Source organism: Callospermophilus lateralis, chromosome 3, assembly GCF_048772815.1.
Source record: "Callospermophilus lateralis isolate mCalLat2 chromosome 3, mCalLat2.hap1, whole genome shotgun sequence".
Taxonomy (NCBI): Eukaryota; Metazoa; Chordata; class Mammalia; order Rodentia; family Sciuridae; genus Callospermophilus; species Callospermophilus lateralis.
The window spans coordinates 4,501,037-4,520,225 of NC_135307.1; positions in this window are offsets into that span (position 1 = coordinate 4,501,037).

Here is a 19,189-nt window from a genome sequence, read left to right on the forward strand (position 1 = left end):
GCTGGGCAGTGCGTCAGTTATTAGTTGGCAACCAAGTCACCCCTGGTGGGAGCTGCTGTGCCATTATTTGGCTGAGGAAACAGAGGCTAGAGGACAGGGGTATGCGACCTGTCACTGGAGAATCTGGAGCCCGGGGCTGAAGACGCCTGTGTCTTCCCAGTGATTTTACCAGAATCACTTATTTCTTGGATTTTTTACATTATACAAAATTACCGAATTAAAAACCAAACCAAGCCAGTTCAGTGGCCCTTGCTAATAATCCCAGCTATTTGGGGAGCTGCAGCAGGAGGATCACAGTTTAAGGCCAATCTGGGCAACTTAGTAAGACCCTGACTCAAAACAAGAATTAAAAAGGCTGGGGTGTAGCTCAGTGGTAGAGCACCCCTGGGTTCAATCATCAGTACCTCAAAACAAAACAAACCCCCCCCCCCCCGTCAGAGCCTTCAGAGTCTCCCTAAGAAATGTCTATGGGGTTGGGGGACTCCTGGGGGATTGGGGCCCACTCAGCCTGGCTCCTTCTCCACTCTGGGGGGCTCCCAGCTCACCTCCACTATTATCCTCCCAAACTCACCCAGCCCAGGTGCCAGTGGCTTCCTACCCCTGTGCAGTTGACTGTGCCCCCCCCCACACCCCCCCCCCCAAGCTCCACTTACACATCCCTCCTGGGAGCAGCCAGGGCTTGTTCCCTGGGGCCACCTCTCCTCCCCTGGATCTGTTCTTCAGAACCAGAGCCCCTCCCTCCAGGGAAGAAGAGCTCCTGTAAATCAGGACCCCTGGGGACATCACAGTCCCCTCCTCAGGGACACTTCTCCTCCTCCTATCCCTTTCTCTATTAATCCGTGTGTGTTTTCACTCAGGTAATGCAATAGTTTAAAGTACACACACGTGATATTTGCAGAATTTTAAAAGGCAAATAGGCCTATGATGAAAAGCATCAGCCCCTCCCCACCTGCCTCCCTCCTGATCCTCCCCAGAGACTACCACACTCAACTCTTTCATTTGGTGCTGGGGGTTGAGCCCAGGGCCTCATGAGCTAGACAAGTGTTCTGTCACTGAGCTATATTTCATGCCCTTTTTACTTTAAGACAAGGTCTTACTAAGTGGCCCAGTCTGGCCTTGAGCTTCTCCGGCCTCAGCCTCCTGAGCTGCTGGGATTGCAGGTGTGTGCTGTGGTGCCACCCTTTGCATTTTTACCAACATTCTCATGCTACTCTAATTCTCTGTTACTTGATTGACACATTCTGGCCAGTGGTCACTAGCTATGTTTACAGAAGAGGAGATTGGCTCTCTCACACCCCTGCCCCAGCACCTCTCACACACATACTCGCCCTACTGTTTTTTTATCAACCTTTTAGTTAAACCAGCATTCCACTGTTTCATCGAAAGGCTTGCATAAACATTGTTGGCTACTGAGCCAATAAGTACATGATGGTTGAATTTCCTTTCTGGTATAACTTTTACTTTTCGCTGAAAAAAGCTTTATTTTTATTTGGCATGGTGGTTAAAAGCTGCCTAGGGGTTGGAGGAGAGGCTCAGGCCAGAGCCCTGATGCCGGCGATGCAAAGGAGCTCCATCAAAGGCCACTGGGCTCCAGGGCCTCTCGTCGCTTGAGTCGTTCCAAGAGATGCTCGCCCAGGCCAGCCTGGGGGCCCGCCAGCCAAGGGGTCCCCCATCTTCTTGATGAGCATCACCTCCTCATCAAGGAAGTGGTTCTCCAGAAAGTCTCAGAGACGTGGGTTTGTCTGTGGGTAGGACCCAAGGCATGAAGATCTAAAATGGCTTGTGCAGGTTCTTCTCCAGAGCCAAGGCAGCTTCCATGGCGCCCAGGTTGTTGCCCCCTCTCACCTGAGAAGGTTTCTGACATCCAGGAGGAGGGCAAGGCCGCTGGGCGCGGGTTTGCATCTTGAGGAGACACTCGCTTCTCCTCCACCAACTCACAGAAGAAGTGGCCCAGGCCCTCCAGAACCACATGGTCAGGGTGGAAATCGTAGATGTACGCAGATGCAAATTGACCGGGCAGTTGATTGCAGCTCCACCTCAGGGGAGTAATGCAGGAATCTGGGAGGTCATGATTAGGTGTCAAGAAGGAGCTAACCACAAAAAAATCAGAGTTGGCTGGTCCTGGAAGCAGGTCTTGGGCGAGAAGGTGGTGCCGGAGATTGCAAATGGAGATCAGAGTGGAAGGCGGTTTGAAGCTGGAAGAAAAGGGAGTCCCCAGGTCTGTACCATCCAAACACTGTTGAAGCAAGAAACGGATCCATGGAACCTCCAGGCTCGTTGGTTGACTTTTACTTTTTCTTGAAGTTAATGACTTTTACTTTTTCTTGAAGTTAATGGTTGCTTCTGTTTTTGGTTGCTCAGTGTGGTAAGCTGCTTCAAGATCGGCTGCTGGGCAAAGTGACTCACACCTGTAATGCCAGCAGCTTGGGAGGCTGAGGTGGGAGAATCACAAATTCAAAGCCAGCCTCAGCAAAAGCGAGGTGCTAAGCAACTCAGTGAGACTCTGTCTCTAAATAAAATACAAAGTAGGGCTACGGATACAGCTTACTGGTTGAATGCCCCTGAGTTCAATCCCTGGTAGTTAAAAAAAAAAAAAAAAAAAAAAGATTGATTAAAGATCCCTGCCTCCTGGTGCTCATATCCACTTGTGGACCCCTTCCCTTAAGCATGGGAATGACTCACTGTAACCAAGAGAATGTGACAGCCAGGCACGGTGGTGTACTCTTATAATCCTAGCAGCTTGGGAGTCTGAGGCAGGAGGATCATAGGTTTGAGGTCAGCTTCAGCAATTTAGTGAGGCCCTAAGCAACTTAGGGAGACCCTGTCTCAAAATAAAATATAAAAAGGTCTGGAGATGTGGCTCAGCTGTTAGTGCCTCTGGGTTCAATCCCTGATAAGCCCCCAGAAATGACAAAGGAGGCAGAATGTCTGTGATCATGTGATGTAAGACTTCAGCGCCAATTTTAGTCAGCTTTTTCACTGTGACTAAAACTTCTGACCAGAACAATTTTAAAGGAGGACAAATTTGAGGCTCACAGTTTCAGAAGTCTTAGTCCATAGAAGGCTGGCTCCATTCCTTGGGGCTCTAGGTGAGGCAGAACATTGTGGCAGAAGACTGTGGCAGAGAGAACCAGCTCACATGGTGATCAGGAAGCCAGAGAGAGAGACTCAACTTTTCAGATACAAACGTCTGCCCCCCATACCCGTGCCTCCAATGAACCACTTCCTCCAGCCACAGCCCACCTGCCTCCAGTTCCACTCAGTTAATCCCACAGGGATTAATCACTGATTAGGGTAAGGCTATCACCCAATCATTTCTCCTCCAAACCTGTTTGCATTCTCTCTTCTTGCATTGAGCTTTTGGGGGACACCACACCCAAACCATAGCAGCACCCTCTTGCTTGAGCCTCTACGTCCCTGATGGACTTGGAAGAGGAATCTTCCGTGTTGTGGACAGTCTGTGCTGGGGGGATCCACGCGGCAAGAAACCACAGGTGGCCTGTAGGGGTTGAGGAAGCCTCTGAAATCTGCCAGTGACTTTAGTGACCTCTGAAGTAGGTCCTTCCCCGGTCAATCCTCAGATAATTCTGAAGTTCCAGCAGCTCGGTGAGACTCGTTTTGTTTTTGTCGTTGGCATTGAACCCACAGGTGATTATCCACTGAGCCACGTCTCCAGCCCTTTTTTATTTTTTATTTTGAGACAGGGCCTCACTAAATTGCTCAGGCTGGTCTTGAACTTGCAATCTTCTTGCTGCAGCCCACCAAATTGCCGGGATTACTGGCGTGCACTACCGCACCAGCTTTGTGAGACTCTTAAGCAGAGGATCCAGCTAAGTCATGCCCAGATTCTATTTTTTCTTTTTCTTTTCAGGAGTAAGGACCAAACTCAGGACCTCGTGGGAGCTAGGCAAGTGATCTGCCACTGAGCGAAACCCCCAACCCCATGTTCAGATCCTTTTTTTTTTTTTTGGTGGGGGGGTGGTACTAGAGATTGAACTCAGGGGCACTCAACCACTGAGTCACACCCCCAGCCCTATTTTGTATTTTATTTAGAGACAGGGTCTCACTGAGTTGCTGAGTGCCTCACTTTTTGCTGAGACTGGCTTCGAATTTACAATCCTCCTGTCTCAGCCTCCTGAGCCACTGGGATTACTGTGCACAACTGCGTCATGACCAGATTGTTATTATTTTTTTTTTAATATTTATTTATTTATTTATTTTTAATTTTCGGCGGACACAACATCTTTGTTTGTATGTGGTGCTGAGGATCGAACCGGGGCCGCATGCATGCCAGGCGATCGCGCTACCGCTTGAGCCACATCCCCAGCCCATGACCAGATTCTTGATGCATTGAAACAGCAATGAATTTGTTCTGATCTGTTAGAGAGCAATAGATAATTAATAACTTAGCCTTTGGGCTGGGGCTGTAGCTCAGTCGTGCTTGCCTTGCATGTGTGAGGCACTGGGTTCGATCCTCAGCACCACATAAAAATAAGGATATTGTGTGTCCATCTACAACTAAAAACATTTTTTAAAAAATAAATAAATAGGGGCTGGGGATGTGGCTCAAGCGGTAGTGTGCTCGCCTGGCATGCGTGCGGCCCGGGTTCGATTCTCGGCACCACATACAAACAAAGATGCTGTGTCCGCCGATAACTAAAAAATAAATATTAAAAATTCTCTCTCTCTCTCTCTCTCCCTCTCTCACTCTCTCTTTAAAAAATAAATAAATAAATAAATAAATAAATAAAAAACTTAGCTTTCTTCATATCCATCTATGAGTCCTCCCAGTGCTTCAACATTCTCTCAGTATTATTTTCTATGCACCAAAGTGTGCCCTCACCCTTGCCCCATGGTCTCCCTCCCAGAAGCCTGCCTCTTGCAACAGTTTTGCTGGTGGCTCCCTAGACCTACAGCATGGTTACTTTTGACTGGGTTTTCCCTCTCTTGAGTTGGATCCCCATTTCTTGAATTACATGTCTTTTTATTGGTTTCCTCCCTCATTTTTCTGGAGAAATTCTCCAGTAACTTCCTGAGAAAAGGTACATGAGGGATTGATTTGTTTAATCCTTGCATATCTGAAAAGGTCTTTATCCAACCACATACTTGATGATAGTTTGGCTGGGTATATTATTTCAAGCTGAAATCATTCCCCCCAACATTTTGTGGTGCTGGGGATTGAACCCAGGGCCTTGTGCAAGTAAGGAAAACACTCTACCCACTGAGTGTATCCCCAGCCTCTCTCACACAGTTTGAAGACATTTCTCCATTGCCTTCCAGCTTTTAGTGCTGCTACTGGTGAGCTGATGAACCCACAGCCTTTTTGACCCTCAGTCTTTTACATAAGACTCACTTTTCCTCTCTGGATGTATAGGACCTTTGATTTATCCCTGGTGACCCCACCCCAACCCCAACCCCAACCCACAGTAGTGGGGAATAAATCCAGGTATTCTCAGCCTTGGCCCTTTTTATTTTTTGAGACCGAGTCTTACAGCGTTTCCCAGGCTGGCCTCGAATTTGTGATCCAGGATGATAGGTGAGTCCCACTGCATCTGGCAAAACTCCATGGTACAGGTGTTCTATTTGCTTATTTGCAGGGCTGGGAGTTGAACCTAGGACCTTGTGCATGCTAGGCATGTGCTCTACCACCAAGCGACATCCCAGGCCTCTGTGGCCATAATCTTACTGTTTAGAAGCAACATCCAGGTCTGGTCTGCACTCGGGGGCGATTAGACAAGGGCCTGGATACCAGAAGACAGGGAATCAAGGTGGTCACACTGTGGCTGTCTACCCCAGGGCTCCAGTCCCTCTGCAAGCGGGCCATCCTCTGGTCTCCTTCCTTCCCCCTCAGCACCCAGGGCCCAGTCCCAGCCTCACTTTATTCTCCGGTAGCCCAGGACGTGGGTGCTTTGGGCTGGCACACGTGCTTGGTAGCTGCACCTGCTTCTTTGCTGAGCCCTGTCAGTTTTGTCTTTCTCATCTGAGGTCATCTCCCCTTTTGAGTTTATTTCTTTCATCCTTTGCCATGATTTTCATGAGGTTTCCAGAGGAAGCAGAGAGAGGTATGGGGTTTATTCTCGGTGTTTGCTGGACATGCCGCTCCACCACTAAGCCTCCCCATCCAGCAGTCCTCACTTTTGCTGTGATCTTCCCTGCCCCACCCTGCCGGTCCCCTCATTCCCGCCTCTCCACTCGGCCACGCCCACCCAGGCACAGGGCCTCTGACTGCTCCCCTGCCTGCTCCTCAGCCTGACCGGGAGCTTCTAGGACATTGGGAGCCCCTCCCTGCCTCTGTGCCTTTCCCTCTCTGTACCTCCTCCTCATCCCGCCCACCTGCCTCCTGGCACCTCTCCCTGGTGACTCCTATCCATCTCCTGTCTGGACACCTCCCCTGGGAATTCTTCTGTTCATGCTGCCAGGAGAGCTCCAGCTCTTCATCCTAGTTAGCCCACCACAGCCAGGACCTACCAGGATTCTACTGAGAGCAGCAAAATGGGCATCACACCCATCTCCCTCACTGTCCCCAGGAAGCCACTTCAGGGTGGGGCAGCACCAACCCACGCGGTGTTGCATAAGGAAGCAAGATTCTTTTCTTTCCAGACTGGCAGAGCCCTGGGAAGGCACGGAGGCCAGGGGGATCTACTAAACACCCAGAGCGGCTCGGCACCCCTGCTGTGGCCCCTCATGCAACTGGGCTGAAATCCAAAGGCTGCTTGCAGCCCACAATCCTCCTGGCTCTCTGCTCCCTGCCCCCATGGTGTGCTTCCTTCCAGGGAGCTCTGGAATCCTTGTCTCAGGGCCAGGGGCTTAGAGCACTTTCTTCCCCTTCCCCCACCCCTTCAGTAGTCCTGCACTGACACCCTGCCTCTCTCAATTGCTCCCGCCCAGGGAGGTGGCCACAGATCACCTTTGTAACTGACTCAGTGTGGACCCAGGCTTCCTGCTCCCCCACCCCCTCCCCAACTGTAAGGCAGACCTGGGGTCTGGGTTTGTGTCACTCAAGACATGTCTGGAGGCTCAGAAAGCACCTGTTGAGAGAAGCAAGAAATATAGAAAACTGGACCCAGTGCAGAGGGAGAGGGGGCAGCCCACTCTGCCAGCTCAGGGTAAATGAAATCCATCCAGTACACTTGGGGTCAGGTGGGCCCCCAAGACTCTGAGTGGCCTGGAGCCAATAAGCTGAAGGACCAAGGCCAGGGCAAGTCCAGCCTCAGACCTGGATGTGCCCAGGGTCTCTGGCATCAGGACTGCTCTCTGCAGCTCACCATCTCCCTCTTGGATGAGCTCCATGTCTGAGGTGGCCCTGATATTACCAAGTCACCACTCCAGGCTCCTGCCTGTAGGGCCTAGCTCTTCTCCAAACTACAGGGGGTATGCTGAAGGCCAGGCTCAGAACCAGGAGGGTAGGGAATCACCCACCACACTGTGGCCAGCAGCACGGACCAGTGGGGTCTTATGGGAAGAAGGAGACCAGAGTGGGATCGATCCTCAGGCCCCAAGAGGCCTAGCTGCAGAGAGCTCTCAGGCCACTGAGCCAGTGTCTGCATGCAGGTGGGGAGTCCCAGGATGCCAGAGGCACAGCCTAGGAACCAAGACAGAGGTGGAGAAAGGAGCAGGCTAGTGTGTCCCTTCCTGACCCCCAGGACACCAAAAAAAAGGACCCACTCCTGGCTGGTGGTGAGTCACTAAGAAGGCTTGAAGGATAAGGTGGGCCTGCCAGAGCTGGCAAGGTGTTTGGAGTGGGCCCCAGGGCAGGAGAGAGAGCTTAAAGAGTTAGATCCCTGGTTCTGATTAAAACACTGCTCTGACCCCATTTGCTGCCTGTAAAATTGATCCATCAGTCCCCTCCCGGCAAGGCCAGGGACTCAAGACAGGGCGGGGAAAAGCCGGGCTGGGACAGGGTTCAAAGTCCTCACTGAGTCTCTCCAGGGGGAGGGGAGCCCGCCCTCTGTAGGCTGCGGAGCCGCTCACCGCTGGCCCCCAGAGGTCGAGCCCGAGTCCCCCGGCCACGGCCCCCACCCGCAAGTCCGGGGGATGCAAATGCCCCATCCCGACCCCTGCAGGCCACTGAGCCCGGGGGTCCAAACCGTCCCCCGCGGGGGCGCACGCCCAGCCCCGCGCCGGGGAGTGGACAGAGGCCACCCCGGAGTGGGGTCCGGGACACGGTCATCTGTGGGTGTGGCTTCCTGTATTTTCCGAGGTGGTTTTCTCTCTGCTTCTTCCAGCGAAGGTGTCACTGTTGGTGATGGACGACAACACGCCCTCCCAAGAAAGAGGCAGGCGCGCCGCAGGCGTGGAGGCTCGGCGCCCATTTCCCGGGCCCGGACGCCGAGGCCGGCTGCGCTGGGCACTCGCGGGGGCTGGGCGGCGGCCAGGGCCTGCGGGTCCGCGTGGCCAGGAACAGTCAAGCCCGCCCTCCTGGCCCCGAACCCGGGCCGGCCGCGCGCCCCTTGCCCGCCGGGCGCCGGAGGAGGCTCTCGGATTTCAACGCGCCCGGTTCCCGCAGCTTCGCGCAGATGTTCTCCCGCGGGGCCTCCCGGGCCGCCTTTCAGGGGCCCGTGGCCCTTCGGGGTCCGAGTCGGCGGTAGCAGGCGCCATCCCCTCCTGGTCCGCTCAGTGAGCACCTGGCGGGGATGCGGAGCCCCAGGGCCGGCGCCGAGAGGCTGGGTCCCCTCTGGTGTGCCGGGACCCCGCTGGCCCGGCCTTCTTCCTGCCTCCCAGTGCCTCCACAGGGAGAAATTATTTGCCTCCTGTGACAATGGAAGAAACGGAGGCCCAAAGAGGTTAGGTCACTTTGTCACCTTGAAGAAGGAAGGAGCTGGACGTTTGAAGAAGGGATGATGGCAGTTTAGGCAGGGGAACAGCTAGCGCAAAGGATCGGGGTGGGCCGCGGATGCAGGGGCTAGAGATGGAGGTGGAGGCAGACAGCAAGGCTGGGTTGGAGGATGAGGGCCCAGGAAACCGGATGCATCTGTGCAAGGTCAGTGGAGGCTTGCTCAGCTGGACTTCGGAGAACTCGGTGGGAATAACAATGGTCAGAGTCCAGTGTTTGCTGGAGAAATCTTTTTGTTTGTTTTGTTTTTGTACTTGGAATAGAACCCACTGAGTGCTACATCCCCAGGTTGTTTTTTTTTTTTTTTTTTTTCTTTTTTCTGGGACAGAATCTCCCTAAGTAGCAGGGGCTACCTTGGGATCCTCCTGCCTGAGCCTCCCCAGTCCCTGGGATTATAGGCCTGTGCCACAGTGCCTGGCTTGCTGGAGAGATTCTAAGGTCAGTCAGGAGGGGCAAAGAGGACCATTGGCTGGGGCCTGTGACACTGATGAGTGCTGGGAGTTTTATCTGGGGGAAATCAAATGTCTGCATTGGCGGGAAATAGGCTGGATTTTAAAGCCTGCTCTGCACAAATCCCTCATGTGCACTCAGAAGGTTTGGAAATGGTTTGAGAGGCCTGGTGGGCTCCCTGGAGGAGGAGGCACCTGGCAGTATGCTAGCCTGGCCAATGGAGGGCAGCCCGGTGGCTCCATGCAGCCTACTGTCTCCTAGGGCAGCAGGTGCTGAGGGCAGACAACAGCAGGCAGGGAGCTGGGCAGGGTGTTTGGTAAACAGGTTGGACAGGAGTCCTCTGGGTGGGCCTCATGTGAAAGGCCACATGTGGGCATCAGCTTCTGTGGGTCTGGGGTGGCTTTGGCCCACTGAGAAGGTAGAGTGTGTGGCCACAGCCAGGACAGGCCCTAACTCCCACCCACCACCCAAACAGAAACCTCTGCCCCTCCCCCTGCCTAGCGCTGAGCCCTGTCTGCCTTAGCAGCCCCCTGCGCCAGGCTGGGGGGGAGGGGTCTGCACCACAACTCCCCCACCTCCCCTTCCTCTCTCCCCTCCCTTACCCTGCCCTTGGCTTCCCCACCCCTCAGCTGCCTACTCGGTCTTTCTTGGACATTCTTGTCCACAGAGCCCTTGGGCCCTGGCCTCAGCCCTCTTCTGCCCAATTGGAATCCCGCTGTCCTGGGGCGAGCTCCTTTCTCTGGGATTCCTCAAGACCTCCTTTGCTCCCTCCCCTGCTTAGAGTCTCCACAGGGCTGACTCTGAGCCTACCTCCTCCTGAACTTCAGACCCAAATATGATCCCGTGGGACACACACACCCATGTCTGGCGGGCCCCTCAGGCACAGCATACCCAGCCCAGCTTCCTCCTTGGGTTCAAACCCTTGTGGATTGGAATCCCCACCAGCTGCAGGTCTTGGGGGCTGTAGGATATAAGAACAGGCTACTTTCCCTGTGCCTGGTGAAATGGGGAAAATATCAGAGTGACCTCCCGGCAGTGGGGAGGGGTCACATGAAGTTCCCCATGTGACCCAGGGAAGAGGTCAGTGATGGCCTCTCTGACCCTTATCTAGCTCCACCAGGACTGTTGCTGGGTAGGAGGTGGCCTCCCAAGGCCCTGGGGTCCTGCCTCCCCAGCTCCTCCACAGGCATGGGTAGGGAGGTTGACCTGTGAGCAGAGCAGGGCAGAAGTGACAGGGCTCACTTTTTTTTTTTTTTTTTCCATTTATTTTTTAGGTGTAGATGGACACAACACAGTGCCTTTATTTTTATGTGGTGCTGAGGATTAAACCCAGGTCCCGCCCCTGCTAAGGGAGCGCTCCACCGCTGAGCCACAATCCCAGCCCCAAGGGCTCACGTTAGGTTAAAAGAGATTGACTTCTGTTTTGGGGTGACACGACCCCTCCACCATCTTGCTCTCTGGCTGGGAGAGATGCCAGATGCCACGCCCAGCAGCCCAAGGAGAAGTCCACATGGCCAGAGCCTGAGGCCACCAACAGTCTCATAGATGTGCTGAAAAGCAGATCTCCCCAAGGCAAGCTACAAATGGCTGCCTGCTGTCCCCATTGCAGACTGCAAGACCCTGGATTAAGTGGGCCAAATGTGTTTGGTTCCTGACCTGCCTGGTAATAAATGAGATAGTAAATGTTTCATTTTCAGCTGCTGAGTTTTAGGGTGATTGATCATGCAGCAATAGATGCCTAAGAAAGAAGTTGATTTAAAAGCCACACTTGGCCAAGTGCAATGGCACATGCCTATAATCCTAGTGGCTGAGGCAGGAGGATCGAGAGTTCAAAGCCAACCTCATCAATGGCGAAGTGCTAAGCAACTCAGTGAGACCCTGTCTCTAAATACAAAAATGGGGCTGGGAATGTGGCTCAGTGGTGAAGTGCCCCTGAGTTCAATCCCTGGTACCCATCCCCCCCAAAAAAAAGCCACACTTGAAGCATTTTGATGTCACTCATGTAGGAATTGACAACCTTGGCTGGTGCATCTGCAGTCTCCTCTCTGCTTGCAGGGAGGTGGGCTTTGAGACCTCCATGACTGGCAGTCTTTGGTGGTCTGCTTCCACTTCTGTAGATGCAGAACTTGAGGACTAGGAGAGAGTCCTCTATACTCAGGAGCCTCCGGGATTTGTACCCTTCCCCACCTTACAACCGTCTCCTCTATACCTGATTCTATAGGAATTTTTTTTCCAGTACTGGGGATTGGAGCCAGGGTCACTCTGCCACTGAGCTACATTCCCAGGCCTTTTCTTTATTCTTTTTGAAACAGGGTCTTGCTAAATTTCCCAGGCTGGACTGGAATTTAAGATGCTCCCTCCTCAGCCTCTGGAATGCTGGGATCACAGCCCTGGGCCACTGTGCCTGGTTTCAATAGCAATTTTTTGTCTGTTTACCCCTGAGTTGCATCCCCAGTCCTTTCTGCTTTTTTTTTTTTTTTTTTTTTTTTGAGACAGGTTCTCACTAAGTTGCTTAGGGGTCTTGAATTGAATTTACGATCCTCCTGCCTCAGCCTTCTGAGTTGCTGGGATTACAGGCACGCACCACCACGCCCAGCTCTTCAATGACAAATTTAAAACTAAATTACTTTTAACAAATCTTTCCAAAATATCAACCTAGGGAGAGAACAACTCTGTATTTTTGCACTTGTTCTGGCAGCTTGCATAATATTTGATGAACAAACCCATTAATGTGTTTCATAGGTATGAAGAGTTGGGAACAAAGCATGTGGCCCTCAAGGGGTGGGACTGAGGCTCAGGGAAGTGGTGCTTGTGGTGGTGGTGGGGGGGGCTCTAGGAGCTCCTGGGATGGCACCACTGCACTGGTATGGATGGGTGCTGTGCCCTTTGGAGAGTGTCAGGAGGATCCCGGGTGCTTTGGGGGTGGGTGGGAGGCACTCAATGCAGCAGCTGGCTTAGTGCCACTGGGTCAAGAGAATGTCTGCTGCAGGTGCTTTGGTCTCTCCAGCTTCTGGGGCCTCTTAAGGCCTAAATCTAGAGAACGTCTCTGACTAACTCCTCCCCGTTGACCTCCATATTCCACCAGTCGCTAAGTCTCCAAGGTTATGCCTCCCACTTTTCTGAGCCCATTTTGTTCCTCTCAGGAGCCTTCCTCTCCAGCTCAGAGGCTGCCTTGGGCTCTGCCCCTCCCACGAGCTGCAGAAGTGTCCCTTCAGGCTCGCTGCCTCCCAACCCACCTGGTTGCTGCCCTCTGAGCGCAGGCTTTCCCACCTGGCTCCAGGTGCTGCCCGGCCACGCCCCCTGCCCCTGCCCCCCTGGCGGAGGATGTGCTGGGGCTCTGGGTCTACCAGCTGGGGTAGGAGGTGGCCTCCTCTGAGGCTCCTCTGAGCCTCCCTGTTGTCCCAAAATGGGGATAACAAGCAATGCTGGCCACCCTTGCCCTTGGCTGAATCCTGGGAGGATTAGATAACAGAGATAAAAGGGCTCTAGAACTTTTAGAAGGGCTGTGTTATTGTTTTTATTATTATTATCATTATTGTTATTATTATTATTATTTAAAGTCAGCATTTTTTTCTGTTTATTTAACTCTATTTATTTATATTTTATGTGGTGCTGAAGTTTGAACCCAGCGCCTCACACATGCTAGGCAAGCGCTCTACCACTGAGCCCCAGCCTAGCCCCACTATTATTATTATTGTTATTACTGTCCTGGTCCTCACCACTCAGAAAACCACATGGTCAGAATCATAGATGGCTATTAAAAAGGGCCAAACATGGCAGGCTTGGGGCGGAGCTCAGAGATGGAGCGCTGGCCCATGGGAGAGGCCTGGGTTCAATCCCAGCACCAAGAAGGAGAGCGCCAGAGTCCACTAGGTCCTTCTCCAGAGCCCCAGGGAGGGTAGGAGGAGCAAGGAGGGACGATGGGCAGACCCCTGTAGGTCAGGTGGGGAGGAGGAGGCCTGCAGGCCCACTTGGCCTCCTTCCTGGTGGGTGGTGGCCAACCAGGGCCTGCAGGGCTTTGAGGGGCCACTAAAAATTTTTAATTTCTTTTAAAATCAGAAGGATAAAAATGAATTTTTAGGATGAACAAAGTGCTCTAATACATAATGTTGATATATTCACCTTTATACCGATGCATCAGAAAATTAAAAATTCACATTTTTTTATGGAAGAAAAGGTTGAGGAAAGCAACAGAAATGGACCCAGGCTCTGGGGATGTGGTCATGTGGCACAGTGGCAGAGCCCTTGACCAGCATGTACAGGCCCTGGGTTTGATCCCCCAGAGTGCAGCAAAGAAAGAAAAGAAAATCAATATAGGCCTGAGCCAGAGCAAGGATCTGTGGTTGTTGTTGTTGTTGTTCTGGGGATTTAACCTGGGGCACTGAGCCCCATCTCCAGCCCTTTTCATTTTTCATTTTGCATAGGTCTCCGCAGGCTGCCTGGAACTCCAAACCATCCTGCCTCAGCCTCCCGAGGCTGGGGTCATAGTCAGGTGCAGCTGGGCCCTGCTACTCTGGGCTCTTACCTCTGAAGTGGGTGGGACTGCATGAGCCCTGGGGAGAGAGGCCCTGCAGTGCTCCTGGCCGTGGCTTCCTCCGTCCATCCATTCCTCCAGCGGGGACCTCTGGTCCCTGACCTGGCACTAGGGACACACCCTGAAGAAGGCAGGCAAGGTCTGGGTGTACAGGGATGGAGAAGGGAGACAGAACACTGCTAGGCAGACACGAAGAGGCTTTTCGACAGCCACACTGCGGCCCAAGATCCCTTCATCCCTACCCAGCAAGAGGCTCTGGGAGCTGAAGCCAGATGGACCAAGGGGCTGTGGTGAGCACTGTCCATGCCCCTGCTGGGGGCACCTGGGAGCCAAGAGCACTGCCCATGGCAGTATAAGAGCAGGGGCGGCTCACGTCAGCAGCCCCAGAGTCGGCCCTCACCACCTCCTCCACTTGTCCTGGCAGCTCGGCATCTTCTGAGCACGGGTGCCCTGGATGCTTGCCTTGAATCCCTGGGGACAGGAGCAGCTCACTCACCTGCCTTCCAGGTGTGGGGCTTGCAGGGGGGAAAGGGGGACATAGAACTGTTGCCAGGTCCTTGCCCTGGCACAACTTGGCCACCTCAGCCTCTGGCCCAGGCCTCACAGGGTGGCCTCTCCATCTTGGGAATGTGTTGCTGAATCCAGAAGATGCTGAGGCAGAACTGGGTGGGGGGGGCAGGACAAGCTCAAGTGTGTCCCAGTGAGATGTATCAGCCCAAGGACCCCCAGCCCATGCCCCCTACCAGACATACATGCCCTGGTGGGAAGCCTGTACTGGTCACCAATACATCTCAGATGCAGGTGTACACTTACCGTGTGGTGACACACATGTGGCCAGTGAGCAGATCCACAGCAAGTAGAACAAGAAATGCTTTTGCCTCTGGGTTTTGGCCTCCTTCATTCTGAACTCTGACCTGCCAAGCACCCCTGGTGCGGACCACAGGGAAGAGCCCACCTTGCTCAGAGGCCCTGCCTGGCTGGCCTCCCCCAGCCCTGAGGCTTGGTCCCTGGTCCCATCAAGGCCTCCTGGGAGTGGGCCCAGTGAAGAGGTCTCACAGGCAGCCCCGAGGGTCACCCCTGTACCCTGATGGCCCTCCAGTCTGCTGGAGAGCAAGGTGGGGACAACACATGGGGGTGGCTGAGGAGCCTGGTGAGCCCCAGAGGGAGGGAGCCCCAGGGGCCGGTCTCTCTCTCTGCCAGGCCTCTTGCCAGGCTCCCTGCCAACTCCCCCCAGCACCACCCCCGACATGCCTGCAGGTCTGGCAGTGTCTTACTTTCAGTCGAAAAGGAGGCTCCAAAGTGTGTCTGGAAACTTGGGGGCCTAGGAGGTCCAAATCCCATGGGCCTCAGTTTCTCCCAGGAAAACGGGCCCAGAGCCAGAGAGATGGCGGGGGTTCAGGCATGTATGTTCCCTTCCCCAGGCCTGGCAGGCTGTGGTCATCCTTGGCAGGAGTCAGCCATCCCCAGGAGGGGCAGGAGGAGGAGAACAGATGGGAGGCAGCAGCTCCCACTCCCTGGGACTGGGCTCCATCCATCCACCCAATCCAGAGAGCCTGGTAGATTAGGGCAGTGGCCTCCAGGCCTCTTCAGGGCAGCCTGTCCTGGCTCACAGTGACAGGGAAGGGGAGGGAGTAGTCTGAGGTTGCCATTCCCCCACCTCCCACTCCAGGGCACTCAGGGAGCAACTCCAGGCCTTGGGTCTCAGCCTCCCTTTTACAGAATGAAGGGCTCAGCTGGAGGTGCAGCTCAGCAGTCAGGCACTTGGGCAGGCTGCTGGAGGCTCTGGGTTTGATCCCTAGCATCAAAACAATAATAACAATAACACTAATGAGGGGCTTCTGATCCCATCTGCCAGCTCTGGGCAGGAGGGGACATGAAACGCTTAGACTTTAAGAACTCCAGAGTCTACCCACCCAGCCCCTCTGCGTTTGCCTCCTTCCAAGAGAGAAGACAGGCTTTGGTGTCTATGTCCTAATACCTGGGCCTTAAAACTAGGTCCCGGAATCCACGCGTGCAGAGAGCTTGGGCTGCGCAGGGGCCATGTGAACTTGGTCACTCTCTTTCCCTCTCAGGGCCACAGTGTCAGAAGTGAGGCTGGGCAAGCTGGAGGAGAAGACCTGAGCCCCCAGGGACAGGTTGGGCTGGCACAGCACCTGTTTCAGCCCTGCCCCAGGGCCGGGGGGCGGTGGTTTAGCTACACAGGACCGAGCTGAGCACAGGCCTGGCATTTCACATGACCCACTGCCCTCCCCAGACCTCAGTCTTGGGCCTGCAGATTGGGAACAACCCCACCTTGAGGGCTGTGGTGAGGACCAGATTATACCAGTCAACTGCCCAGGATACACAGCCCCCTCCCCTTTCCAGGTTGCAGGACATGGTAGGGCCAGCAGAGCTGGGCATGGCAGAGTAGTCTCCTTTCTCCATTCCAAGGGTGGGGTGGGGGGCTGGGAAAAGTTCCAAAGTGCCGCAGTCTGGCTGGGCATGAAATCATGAGCCACTCACAGCTTTGTAGATTCAAACAGCAATTCTTTATTCCCGAACTCACAACGGCCCTCTCCAAACACGTTCTGGGGAAATCCACGTTCTTTTCAAAACCACCTCCTCTGCCTCCCAAAAACTCTCTGAATCCCGGGAGAACTCAAGGGGAACTCAGGCAGCAGGATACGCCCTATTCCCAGCAGGAATAATCTTAAACCTGGAACCGCCCTAAACCCGGATTGTCCTAAACCGGGAACACCCTAAATCCAAGGAGAGCCTTAAACCCTGATCCGCCCTAAACCCGGATCCGCCCTGGTCCTTGAGCAAGGTCACCTTACATGCAATGTCACTGCAAAATGTCTAAGGCAAGTCCTATTTCCAGGAGTCCTTCCACTAAGCAACATGGGGTACGCTGGCAAGGAAATTGTCATACCTACTTGGCTGATGGCTCTCAGCACCAAAGCAGTGGCCCAGCTGGTGGGGAGGGGGGGGCATGGTGTGTGCATGAGGAGGTCTTGCCCTCTCCCATTTGCCTGGCAGCCTGGGAATGTGAGGCGGGGCCTCTGGACACCTGCAACTCCAGGCCCATCACCTCAGGATGGGGAGGCTGGGTGGGCAGTGCCTGCCCATGAGGGGGTGGCCTCCCTCCGTCTCCCCAGATGCAGGGGATCTCTCCCTCAGCCCGCCTGCCTCAGGCTCCAGCCCTTCCCACACCTGTGTCTGCAGATGGCTCCTCCCTCTGGCCCAGGCAGGGTCAGAGTCACCTGGCAGCCCCATGCCTTTGTACCCCTGCTGGGAAGCTCTTCCCTCCCTCCCATCTGCCCACTTGGCAGGTCCATCCTGCCCCAAGGTTAGCATGGCCCTCGCTTCTCCCACTGTATCATGGGCCCCTGGGTTTGCAGCCGCCGAGCTATGCCCTATCTCAGGCTTCCCAGGCCTTCCCCAGGCTGGCGCTCCCTGAGGGCAGCCCTGCAGACTATCTTTGGTGAACAGAAACAGATCAATAAGCAATTCACGGTCCTGCAAGAACCCCAGTGTTCCTACATTTCACTGACAAGTGGCTCAGTGACATTAAGGGACCGGAGTGGCAGTGCTGGGATCTGAAGTGAGGCAGTGGGTCTCCAGTGGGCCTTCTCTCCATGGAGAATCTGCCCTTTGCCCTGAGGAGACCCAGGCGAAGCCATCGTGGCCTCCAACAGGGCTCACAGACCCAGGGAGAGACCCCTGGTTTTGCCCTGGAGGAGGGGCAGCTGGCCTGCTTCCTCTCCCAACCAGGGGCCCACGAGAGGGGCTCAGGTCTTAGGAGAGCAGTTTTTCCCCTGGCCTGGGCCCACTTAGAGTGCAGAGTGCCTGTGGTCCTTGGTCTGCCTGGGGACAGGGTTGGGCAGCTGGGCCCAGGACTTGACACCCCAGAAGGGACCGTACTGGATACCTCTGATGCTCGTGACCCACCCACCACCCTGAGGTGCCCTGCTGTGGACTCCAGTCCCCTTGGGGGTTACCTGTCCACAGCAGTTGAGCAGGTAGGGGACCCCAGGAGGCCTCTGCTTGTCAGCAGCCCTAGAGCACCTGTATGGCAATTGCCAGGAGCTGGTCACTTGTGTCCTGTGGGAATGCAGGTGGTGGGCCCTCACCCTGCACCCTCCCCAGCCTCACCAGGAGCAGTGGCCAGGGCCCCCCAGTTGGTCAGGGCCAGGCAGAGAGACATACAAGAAGCTCTCACCTTGCCCATCAGCGTCTCTGGCTTTCCTCAGTGCTAACCATCCCAACAGCTCCTCCTAACCACCTCCAGGCTCTTATGGAGGATCCCATGTAGCCCAGCATGGCCGTGCACACCTGTAATCCCAGTGACTTGGGAGGCCAAGGCAGGAGGATTAGTGAGTTCAAAACCTTAACTACTTAGAGGATCTCACTTAATGCTTACAATCCTGATTCTGCATATGAGAAAAGTGAGGCATAGAAAGGTTGTGGGATTCATCTGAGGTTGCACAGCTTGTACATATAGGAGCTGAGATTTGAGCCAAAGCTGTCTGACACAGAATCCTTGCTTGAAACCCCATCTCATAGCAGGGGGAATGTCCTTTCCTCCCTGGGCCTCTCACCCCACCCCACAGTGAGTCCAGGCATCCCTGGGGGACTCCACAGGCCTGGAGGGGGGGAGGATGTCCTCTCTGCCCCAGGTCATCCTTCTCTGCTGCTGCCTCATAGAGGTGGGGCCAAGGGAACAGGAGAGAAGGGCTGTTCCTGGTGCCGGGCAGCCAGGGTTGCCCGACTACACAGTGTATGAGTATGTCCAAGGCTCCCCTGCCCACCCTGCCCCAGCTGGCTCCCAGCCAGAGCTCCTTCCTGCCAGCACCTCCAGTCTGGCCCCCAGCACCTCAGGGGCCTGAGAACAGCAAGTGGCTTGCTGGAAGGGACAGAGTGGCCAAGGGGCCTCTGGATAATCTTGGGGAACGCAGACTGTCCACTCCACAGGGGTTCACCAGCCCCCTGGCACCACAGGCCAGACTACTGCATGTTACTTCAGCTCTTAACACCCTCAGTGTCTCTGATCCCGGTGACACATGGGCGAGGTTAGGGAGCAGAAAGCCACAGGGCTTCTGAAGAAAGGCAACTGGCTGCCCTTTGTCCCCTGCCCTGTCCCCCGGCCTTCTCAGCTCCCTCTCTGGCCAGGCCTCAGCAGCACTCTCCTACGTCTCCAGTTTTGGTCTTCTTTGCCAGCCATCCTGTGACCCTGAAAGGTTCCCCCACCTCCAGCCTCTCTGGATGGCTCCTACTGGAGGGGCACCTGGGTGTGCTGCCTGGAGGCTTCCTGCCCCCTTGGTATTCAGGACTGCAGCTCTCCTTGCTCAGATTCCAGCCACAGCCCACCACATGCTGACGCAGTCCTCCAG